The 12,599-nt window shown below is 34.4% G+C and overlaps 1 long non-coding RNA gene across 1 annotated transcript; it reads left to right on the top strand.

Annotated features, from left to right (window-relative positions):
• Nucleotides 1-344: 344 nt before the first annotated feature.
• LOC127835335 (uncharacterized) lies at nt 345-10,538 on the top strand. Its single transcript, XR_008028471.1, has 2 exons — nt 345-4,037; nt 9,876-10,538. It is a non-coding gene; the product is annotated as an uncharacterized LOC127835335 (long non-coding RNA).
• The last annotated feature ends 2,061 nt before the right edge of the window (nt 10,539-12,599 follow it).

Here is a 12,599-nt window from a genome sequence, read left to right on the forward strand (position 1 = left end):
AGCGCGTGAATTGTCTCCTGGGGGTGAATTGTGTTTGGGTTGCTATTAACGCTATTAACGCTTCCGGCGAGAACTCATTTTATAGCGATTGCGCAATAAAAAACACCACTTTTTCGTCATTTTATCAAAAACTGGACTTTTCCCAGACATGACGAATACGCCATCGTCTAGATCGCGTATTGGTCCATATACAGGTCAAATTTCAGGCACAGTGTTGGGCCAGTTTTCATGGCCCACAAATCGCGGCTATACCCTGGAGCTCAACGAAACTTAGCCCCCTTTATCATTCGTTCGATTGAACGTCATCAATGATGACGTCCAATACATCACTCATTCCATATTACTTTACTAGAGTTGCGACACCTTAAGGGTTTCGCGGGATGGAATGAGTGGGAACTAAAAAAATGTGGGTTCGAAAATATTGGGTAAGAAAATGCGGGAACACACATTTTTGGTACTAAACAAATGTGGGTACGAAAACTTTGGTTACGAAAAAAAATGTGGGTACGAAAATTGTGGGTACAATGGGTCAATGTTAAGGTTTTAGCATGGCGGACGCCAGAAGGCGAAAAGACATGACACATACGATGAGCTGGCTATGAGAATACCTCAGGTATTCTCCGAAAACAGCCGAGCTCATATGCATAAGTCAGTGAGTAATACTCATTAAAAGCTAGGCACGGCGTATAAAATCAGAACCACTGGGCCGAATCTGCTGAAACTTGGCCGCATTATAGATTATGGTCCAAACAAGCTACAGAATGTGCGCTTTTGGACCTGACAGCGTAAAACATTAACCAATAATGAACAGCACAAAATGGGTCATTTTGAACAAAAAAATGTAAACTTTAAGTGGCATTTAATGACTTTTAGACATCAGAAAGTTTCAAATTTTTGATATTCTGCACACTTCGACTTGTTTTTTTTTTTTAATTTAGAAACAGTTATGCTTGGGATGTCTATAAACCCTGTTATTGAATGTCAAATTTGGCAAAAAATTACAATACAATCCCAAAAATGGTTAAGCAGCAATTCCCCTTTAACATTATTCCTTATATTTAATTGAATTCTTTAAATAGATAACTGTGTATATTTAATCATAATGGGCTCTGTATATCACACATGATAGGCCACTGCTGGGGCTTGAACCCAGAACTCATCTCACATTGTAAGATGCGTTTTTCAATTAAACTACAATGACTGTATCGTGTGAAGTGGAGCCAACATACACCCACATAAGTGAAAAAATCATTCCGTCCATATATTTGTCGTGGGTGTTTTCTGACACATGTTGCATAACTGTTTGCAACAAAAGATGTATACATAGATACATAAATGGGGGAAAAAAACGTCTTTTTTAATTTTTGTTTCACATATAAACATTTCCTAGCAATGATTAATAATTATATCATGTTGAAATCATTTATAGACCAAATATTACTGAAACTGCAAAAAAGTATAAGATGGATAGATATAATGTATCATTCTATCTAGTACAATGAACAAATGTTCTTCCGATGCCATTTTCACTAAGGTATTGGTATTGAATCCTGATGTACTACTAAAAATGTATGTCGGTTAGCAATAATAATTCAACAAATCCTCATATTCAAGCTGGGTCATCACTAAGTGGAATTATTTGTGGACATATAACAGAAAAATGCATTTCATGCCTCTATATTGCTTTAACAGGAATCCCAGCTTTTTGTATGAACAAAATTCCCTGATTTTTCCCTGATGGAAAATAAAACTTCCAGGATCATGATTTTGACCTATTTCTTGTTTTAGACACCCTGAATAAATAGCAGTTGCAGACATAACTAAGCTACACGTATACTACAAAGTCACGATAGATATGCAGAGGAAATGATTTGCTGTTTAAATTGTATGGACTTCTCGACACAAGTCGGGAAAGTCTGACCAAACAAAATTCCCTGATTTTTCCCTGATTTCACAAACTTTCCAAATTCCCTGACTGGAAAAAAAGAGTCTTTTTCCAGTTTTCCCTGATTTCCAGGTTGGCTGGGAACCATGTTTAACTTTGATAAAATGTTCTTTAGATGCCATGTGTATTAATTTATATGTCTTTTTTTCTGAGATATTAATGAAAATGCCTGTGGGTATGTGGCGAATACTAGTATTAAAAAAATCTGCAACTTGATATATGGTGTTAACACGGTAAAATTGTATGAGCCCAAATTATAATAGATGAATGCGTATTATGCTTCTATGCTTATACTATGAGGACATGTTCATACAATGCCATTTTTATTAATATAGATGCCAAATTTAATGAAACAGACTTGAAAATGTGTGTTGCCAGATACCAAGTAAGAAAAAAATCAGCATTTTTATGTAGGGCTTTCACACAGTAAAATTGTTTGTGCCCAAATAATCATAGATGAATGCATATTAGGCTTCAATGTTGCTTATACTTTGACTACTGGTTCATACGATGCCATTTTTATAAATATCTATGCCAAATTTAATGAAATAGACTTGAAAATGTGTGTCGCCAGGTACCAAGTAAGAACAAAATCAGCATTTTTATGTAGGGTCTTCATACGGTAAAATTATTTGTGCCCAAATAATAATAGATGAATGTATATTAGGCTTCAATGTTGCTTATATACTATGACGACATGTTCATACGATGCCATTTTTGTTAATATATATGCCAAATGTAATGAAATAGACTTGAAAATGTGTGTCGCAAGATACCACGTAAGAAAAAAATCCGCATTTTTATGTAGGGTCTTCACACTGTAAAACAGTTTTATACGTGGACATAGCATTTTCATGGAGCCCGTAAAGAAAGGGAGTTAATTGTGTAATTTGTGCTGATCAGAAACTTATAACAGTCGTCTCCCTTGAAATATTTGCACTTTATGAGACACCACAAACCATGGCGTCTCATCAGGATCCAAACTGTATTCTAAATCGTCACACTAAGCCCTCATAAGTTATTCATTGTATATGCACTATATAAAACAACCATATAATATATCTAATATATCCAGACACACGTATTATACCCAAATATTAGAAATACACAATTTTATAACAGTAAAAAACAATGGTATTTCACAAACAATTGCAGTCGTTAATAAATGCAGAAAAGCATCATCTACACGTTTCATACGGTATTCAGTTTATATGCAAACGCATTTAAATATATTTACCTCGATACTCGACCAAGCTGTTGAAAAATTATATTAATTAGAACGAGAACAAGTAAGATTAATGTGTTGTTTTCACATTTCTTTAAATGGCTGCCAATACCGCATGTAATAAAACAATCGAAGCGCATGCGCATAATATATGTTACACTCCACTAAACTAGTTGCAGCAAAGACATTCACAGGCGTTCATGTCACTTATATTCATGATATTTCCATATGCGAGTGTGATTGTAAACACAAGTTTCTGAAAACAGTGCGAAAAGGGGCATTACGCAAAGCCAATAAATCTGCGCAGATTTTTGTCAATATTGACAATAAACTGCATGTTTTCTTACCGTTAGTAATCCGACAGTCCGTTGGTCACATTGTGCATTAGTCCGTTTAAGTTATTATTGCCTTACACTTTTCAATATAAATTTATGAACTTTAAACAAAATAAGTAACTAACTAAGTAACTATTTAACTGACTAACACGCGCGTTTTTTTTCCCAATATCCGAGACATTTTACTTTCGCACCTTGCCCTCAATGTCTGGCTTTTAAAGTTTACCGCCTTTTTGCGAATACAATGACGTTTACATATGAATTGCCCAATGAAAATTTCGGCGGGATGACGTCAGGCGCCAAAACTGGCGCGTGGTTTTTCCCGGTATAGACCCAGTGTGTCAACGCTGTAAATGCATTGTGGGAAACGGACTATTTCCAGCATGGCGCCCGTAAAGATTATGAACACGGAAGTAAAAATAGTAATAAATTATTATCAAAAACAGGCCTCATCAAACCGGGTCAGCCATGATATATTCTTGGATGCAGTTTGTGCTTCAAAAGGAGCTACTTTTCATGCCAGCCTATCGATGTAATATTCACTAAACACGTTGCAATGACTGTTATCTTCGAAATAATAAATAAATATTTACAATGTAATACCTGCATTAAAACGACTTCTTTTACATGCCGGCTACTATTCCCAAATACATCAAGTTAAATGTCACAAATGCTTTTGTTTTACCGCATAGTTGCTGCCCATATAACTGGCTACTCAATTTTTTTGGAAAACACTGAATTATGCGTGACAAACACAACATTAAAATACATTAATATCCAAAGATTCAAATAATTTCCCACGAGATAAGTCAAAAATTGCATAATCAATTGAATGAAAAATTAAAGTAAAAAAGCCAGATTTTACATAAATTTCAGGTTAATAAACACAAGGTTAAGGTAGTTGGTTAGATATAATCATTATACAGTTAGTAAGGCTTCATTGGTCATTGTTGGCACAGTACTTACATGCACCTCAGGTACTCTTAAGTATACTTACATGTACCCTGGGTACGATAAATATACTAAAACGTAACTGAGAATTTTAATGCTAAATCAGTTGTTGTCGGCTAATTTGTAAAAATTAATTATGTTCACATTTAGGTCAATTTTCCTTTTAACAGCCTTTATATTATAGACATGCATACTCAACTAGAAATGGTGCGGCAGAGGCCGACGCGTATCCCCACGCCGCATGTTTGACCCAGGGGCACCCCAGGGTTGGTAATGTGGCCATGCATAGTTGAGATTGACCGTATTGTCATAAGAGAAGTTCATTATCAATTAGAAGTGAACTGGTGTAGAATTGAAGAAATTATAGTAAAAGGCAATTTTGGATGGGCGTGGCCTATGTGGGCGGGTTGCCCCAGGGTTGGTAATGGGGCCATACATAGTTGAGATTGATCGTATTGTCATAAGAGAGGTTCAGTATCAATTTGAAGTAAATCGGTGTAGAAATGAAGAAATTATAGTAAAAGGCAATTTTTGGTGGGTGTGGCCTATGTGGGCGGGGCGCTCCAGGGTTGATAATGGGGCCGAGGTTCCGTATCAATTTGAAGTGAATCGTTGTAGAAATGAAGAAATTATAGTAAAAGGCATTTTTGGGTTGGCGTGGCCTATGTGGGTGGGGTTCCCCAGGGTTGGTAATGGGGCCCATGCATATCTGAGGTTGATAGTTTTGTCATAAGAAAGGTTCAGTATCAATTTGAAGTGAATCGGTGTAGAAATTAAGAAATTATAGTAAAACTGCAATTTTTAGTGGGAGTGGCCTATGTGGGCGGGGCCCCCAGGGTTGGTAATGGGGCCATGCATAGTTGAGATTTACCGTATTGTCATAAGAGAGGTTTGGTATCAATTTGAAGACAATCAGTGTAGAAATGAAGAAATTATAGTAAAATAACCTAAAAAATGAGTAAAAATCTCTGACCCGGCCCGGGCCCAACCACATAACTTTTGACCCAGGGGTCAGATCAAAATTCCAAATAGTGCAGGGTCGCACATATGCTCATAGCTACCATGTGTGTAAGTTTCAAGGTTCTAGTGCATATAGTGTAGGAGGAGATAGTGGCCAGGCCAGGACGGACGGACGGCGGAGATACCCACAATATGATCAATATCCCCACGCTTTTCAAAAAGTGTGGGGATAAAAAGCAACATGATGCAGAAATTGTAAAATAGAAGTTTGTTTAAGGTAAACAATATCGTTTAACGGTAATCAGTAGCGTATCGGATTTTGGGAGGATATACAACTCAGGTACAGTCTAATATCACCGGGTACGTTTAAGTATATACTCCGTACCCGGGGTACATGTAAGTATACTACCCAGGGTACATGTAAGTAGTACCCGAGCCAACAATGACCAATCGAGCCTTAGTAAGTGAGTGATGGTGTATGAGATATACACCCTCAGTAATTTCATACCATACAAGACTGAGCTTTGCTGTTTGATCAGTTTCATCTTTTCTTTAATATCACGGGTTAGAGAAAAAAAACTCTATCATGATAAAAAACAATGTAAATAGAGGGACAAATGCTTACTTCCCATTCATTGTAGATTTAATGATTAATTTGTCCAGTGTGAGTCTTTGCATATAGTATACTGTTAATTTGTTTAACAGTTTAAACACAAGAGTTGTCGTTAAATTAGGACCTCTGTCACACAATATCATAATAAAAAAAATGATAATAATTATAGGCATATGAAATGGCCGTAAATAACTTTAAATAAAAAATAATTACGATTTCTTTAAACTGAATTTTTTTTATAATAGACTTGTTTTTTTACCTCAATTATTCAGCATTATAGATATAGAGAATATTATGTGAGTTTTGGATCAAGTTTATCATGCGAGGCTTAGAACCGATGAAGCGCGAGGCTTGCCGCTAACATGGTTCGTGCCGAGCATGATAAACTTGATCTTTATCCAGTTTATCCACATAATTTTCTATTTATCCTTTTTTGTGGTCATTTATCGTTCAAAAAAAGTATAAATACTTTAAAATTCAAAGAAACAGCGCTGGTTTTCCAAGTTGACTTCAAAGTGTTTGTTTACTTCAACGTCATCATTTGCTATGACGTCACATTTAAACATATAGTGTTCTTAAGATAGAGGTCGGAAAAAATAGCGATAGTATTAAGGTAAAGTTTATACGATCGTTGTTATACTATCGATTTTCAGCTGGTAATAGGATAAAAAAAATGTACCCATGGGGGTAAATACCCCCACTTTTCAAAGCATAGGGGTAAATGGTCAAATTTCGCCTTGGTTGAAGGGTAATTTGCTAAAAGTAAAACCAGAATATAGCCGGGGTACAGACACTCTACTTTAATAACAATTAACCACTAACTATGTGTATTCCTTCATATTAGTAGGTTTCTTAATTTCTTGTTATTTTAACTTGTTGGCAGATTACATTTAAGATCTTCGTCGTTATTATCCACCACCGTGGCCAACGGAGAACTTTTTTGCCAACTTTCAACAGTTGTTTTATTAGCATTTTAGTGGTTCCTTTTTGATTTTAAAACAGAGGAATTTAAATCATTCAGTATTGGCAGTACAATTTTATTACTCGATACAATTTTTGCCATACACAAAGAATCAATTGTACTTTGAGAAGTAATTTGTGTTGGCTTGGAAGAAGCCATGCTGACCACTTCATGTAATTTAATAAACACATAAGCGCTTGACTGTCTGTTAAAAAAATCAATACTAAATTTACCATGCATCTAGATGCTACAGAGTATACATACCGACTGGCTAACTATTTCTACAACCAGCTCTAATTTTTACGATAACCAGTCTCATTTTTTGGCTAAAGACAATCAGCTGTTTATATTTTTTGTTTATGATATACGCATCAGTGCCCCAGATAAGCTGTGTATCTGCGTCTTTCACCCTATTAAAATGTCTAAAAACGCAAAGAAATTCAATAACATGCCTATTGAAAACGCAACCATTTTGATTTGTGCGCAAATTCGTCAAATTCAATGCGTACAACACAATAGCTTCAATCGAAAATACTAAATGCTCATTTTCGGTATTTTCTCTTTGAAATTATTATCGTCACGCGTATTTATTAAGCAAGCGCCTGGATGACGGACCATGAAAACAGTCAAGCTTTATTCAAACTCTCTGCGTTCTAGATTTCATAGTTAAATAAAGTGTGATCAAATTGTTTTCCTCGACATACATGCGTTTTCAATCTGACTTTATCCGTCGCTCATTGTGCATGTATTTATAAAGTGCCCGTACTTTCAGTTTCTATAACGATGCAAAATAAAAATGTCTAAGAGAGGTCGAAAGACTTCCGCTATTGTTGAGAAAAAAATATCAGTCGATCGCAAACTGTTTCGAACCAAGAAAGCAAGAGCCAAATGATCATTCGTGTTATCGATTTTTGTTTGTTTTAAGTTTATATTAAGGACAGTTTCAATGATTAAAGATGTTATGAAACATCAGTTTATTAAAGTTAATTATGATAGTTTAAAGTTTTATTGAATCAGTACAAGTGAGCATCTTCCACAGAAGTAAAACATTAATGATATAAAGGTATGCATTTTTATAAATTATTTCACCCTATTTCAAGAAGGAAATCACCATATTTTTCAAATCAATGGGTGAAAACCCTATTTCTCAAATAATTATCTGGGGCACTGCGCAGAGAATTTACAGCATTAGCGTAAGTCCAGATTGGCTTGCTTAAATGTACGCACGGAAATGATAAATTGAGCGTATCTTGATATTTCGAATGCGTATATTACGCTGATACGCAGCTTATCTAGAACGCTGATTATTATTAAATAAATAAATAGTGAAAGCTGTTTTTGCAAAAATTAGAGGAATTTGCAACGCAAATGGTCAGTATTTTAATTACCGGTAGAGGAATTTGCAATGCAAATGGTCAGTATTTTAAAAAGTGTGCAACTCATTTTTTCACATTTTTCGACAGTTAGCGACTTTTTTTCTCACAAATTTGAATAGTTTGAGACTCATATTTTCACAAATTTGAACAATGCTCAATTAATTATTTTCACTATTTCCAACAGTCACAAGTCATTTGTTCACAATTTTGAACAGTGTGCAACTTACAGGGGACAAAAATATTTCTAAACTGCACTCGTCCTGCAGGACGAGTGCATTTAAATGTGCACTCGTCCTGCAAACACATGCACTCGTCCTTGAATATGTGTGAAATAAAGTTTGCAAAGGGCTAATATGACTAATAAAATTTACTATATCACTGCTAAAATGCTGCTTACTCAGTTATTCATGCCAGCTGATCAAAAAAGAAATGTTGAGCAGTGAAATAAGTTATTTATGAGGAACACAAAATAAATAAATGAAGACTGCTGTTTTACTTTTTTCTAATGCTTGCGTGCTTTCCTGTTTGGGATGTTTGAACACCAAACTCCCCCCCATCCCTTTAAAGAACGCTCAAATGTCAGACATTTTTCGGACGAAATTCAGACTAGTTATAAACTGTACTTTGCAGTTAAATAATTCTTTAAAAATCAATACTTACAGTGAATGCAGTCGGATGTTTCCCTGTCAACATTGACACCAATATTTACTCGCGACTTAGTCTCGCATAACAATGCGCACCTGTTGTATGAAATTTACAATTACAATTTCCAGTTCATTCTCGTTCTACTTTCGGAATAGATATGCTTTAAGAAAATGATTTTATTTAATTATTTACGGGTCTTAAAAAACATATTTTAACATCAGCTTTTTCTCTCGTCCTGTAGGACGAGCGCTTTAGGGAAATTCACTTGTCCTTTAAAGATTTCACTCGTCAATATGAGCAGACGAGTGGAATTTTTGTCCCCTTACTTATTTTTCCATAATTGTCTAGATTGCGAGGCTCATTTTTTACAACCTTCAACATTGTACGACTCATATTTCACAATTTTCAACATTGTGAGACACTTTTTTTACATTTTTCTAATGTTTGCGACTGATATTTTAAGTATTTTAAACAATGCGCGACTCATTTTTTCACATTGTTGAATAGTCACCACCCATTTTTCTTACTTTTACATGCAAGACTCATTTTTCCACAATATGAACAGTGTGCGACTAATGTTTTCAAAAAATGAGGCGGCAGATGTTGCTGCACAAAGATAAAAAAGCCAACTGCCATAAATTTTATCCAAAAAAGAGCAACATGGCTTATTGGAGCTAATCAACCCTTTCTACATGTACTTTCAACAAGCACACAGACCAATGACAGTAGGACTACTGGCACTGACCGTTGGTTCATCAGCATGAAAAATGGGTGTCAAAAATAGCACAAATAATGTAAAATGTGTAATATGCATGTATAACGATGAAACTTACCAACCACTCGACCAGGAAACATCTGTTGCAGACTATGTGGGAACTGGGATTCGGGATGCTCTCCCACTGGTATCATATGCAGATCAGTGGTCACAAGAACGTACACAACATCATTAATGTCAGCAATATATATCTCCAACTTCAAACACACAGCTTGCAAAATCGCTGAATATTGCACAAAAGCAGCTTCGTTACAAACTTCCAGCAACTCGAAATCCACAAGCAGTCTCGTTCCCCACCCACTTTGACTTCGTAGCGAAGGCATGTTTTTTTTGGGAAACCGTTAACATCTCACAACTAAACGTATACTACGGAGATTGACAAGTTGAAAAATAAATTACTGTAATCACTTCCAATTTGCGCACTAAGTTAAACTCCAGTTCCAGTTTGTCTTTATTGTTGAAATGTTACTCTACACATTCGCTTTGAAAATAGAGGTTGGCGTGTTGTTGGAAGTACATGTACATGTCGAATGTGTTATTGTAAAAACTATTGGTATTGTGTTTTTAGTGCAGACATTGTATTTAAGTTTCGATTTCTAGCATAAATTTATATATTTTGTTAAATAATTTGCGTTTGAATGTGATTGTTTGTTGCTTACTTGCGAACTATTTTTTATGTGTAAATATGCATAGACGCTAGTGGATATGTAATCAGGTTACCATATTTACAACAATAAAATTTAACGGCTGTTTGTTTTTGTTTGTTTTGTTAATATTTTCTAAAACGTATGTTAAACGAGAGATGAAATTATTAATTAATTTGGGAATAAAATCGCAATATGTATTATTTAAAATCAAATTTTAAGTGTCTAGCGCGTGAATTGTCTCTTGGGGGTGAATTGTGTTTGGGTTGCTATTAACGCTATTAACGCTTCCAGCGAGTACTCATTTTATAGCGATTGCGCAATAAAAAACACCACTTTTTCGTAAATTTATCAAAAACTGGACTTTTCCCAGATATGACGAATACGCCAAAAGGTAGATCGCATTCTGGTCCATATACATGTCAAATTTCAGCACAAGTGTTGGGCCAGTTTTCAAGACTCCCAAATCGCGGCTATAACCAGGAGCTTAACGAATTTTAGTCGCCATTATCATTCGTTCAATTGAACGTCATCAAATGATGACGTCAATATAGCACTCATTCCATACAAATCTGATCATTATAGGGTCATTTAATCTATAGCCTAGGTAGAAAGTAATTTATTATTTTTTTATTTAAAAACAGTAAGTAGGATTTCTATATACGTATTCTCATATTTTGACCAAGGCAATTATTTTTTAGTTTTAAAGCGCAAAATAGACGGATTTCTACCTTGTAACCACCAGATACATTGTATATTCTAATTGGCATAGATAAAATTAAATCTATAGCCTAGTTACAAAGTAATATATTATTGTTCAAACGGTACCGCTTTTAAACTGAAAGTAGGATTGTAGACATTTACGTCTATTTCTACAAACGCGATTATTTTTAAGTTTTAAAGCGCAAAAAAGACGGATTTCTACCTTGTAATCACCAGATATATTCTAAATGGCAAAGATAAAGATATGTTTCTTATTTATACTTAAATTTACTATGCCATGCAGTTAATTTTAAGGTGTGTGGCTCAAAGTCATTTAAAAAGATGAGCAAATATAATCATTTTTCTAAAAATAAATCATCCTCTGAAGCCCCCACTGAGATTCAAACTCAGACCTCTCTCCTCTGTGAAGGAAAGTATTCTATCTTGAAATACAAGGGCATGTAAGAGGAAAGTCAGCTATTTTAAATTTATCAACAAATAGATTTAAACAATATTTATATGGTATTAAAATATGCAAATATTAATGTAATATGACCAGAATTGGAGGTTCAAATCTTTGTAACTTTATTGTTCAAAGCAAAGAATTAAAGTTAAAATTGATGTACATGTAAGCATGTTGTTAATACTAAATTGAGTTTTTTTATGACTCCTTCGCTTCTGTATAGTATGAAATACATATCTCGTGTAACATAATTTCATGTAAACTCTGGACTTTAATGACGACAAGTTGGATGTATGGTTTCCTGTATTGTGTTTTAGGTCAGAATGGTTAACATTTTATACTTGACAAAGATTTGAACCTCCAATTCTGATCATCCGTCTCTTTCTCAAAATTTATTAAAAACCACACTATTTTTTTTAAAACTTGTGTATCAAATGCTAACCATTCTTACCTAAAACATGATTAAGGAAACCGAAATATTGACACAGCGAGTTATTTTATTCTTATGGAAGATTAAATTATGCATGACAAAAATACAATCGGAAATATTTTTTACAATCTCTTGATGCTTTAAAAATATTTTACTGTTAAATAAAATAACACGTCTGACTTGTCGTCATTAAAATCCAGAGTTTGAATGAAATTACGTTACACGAGATACGCATTTCATACCATATAAGAGCAAAGGAGATATTAAGAACTTAATTTAGTATAAGCGACACGCTTACCTAAATTTAAACTTTAATCCAATTCTTAAAACAATAAAGTTGCAAGATACAGTAACATGCACGCACTTCCATTTTGTGTGTTTTTTTTTCGTTCCATTTTGTCAAAATTTATTTACAACCACACTCATTCTTAATAACATTTGTATCAAATGCTTACCATAACAAAGCCGTAATCCTGTCGCTGTAAGTTATTTTATTCCTATGAAAATTTAAATTATGCATGACAAACACAAAATCCAAAATAATTTTGGAATATTTCTATGCTTTAAAAAATAT

Source organism: Dreissena polymorpha, chromosome 6 (assembly GCF_020536995.1).
Source record: "Dreissena polymorpha isolate Duluth1 chromosome 6, UMN_Dpol_1.0, whole genome shotgun sequence".
NCBI lineage: Eukaryota > Metazoa > Mollusca > Bivalvia > Myida > Dreissenidae > Dreissena > Dreissena polymorpha.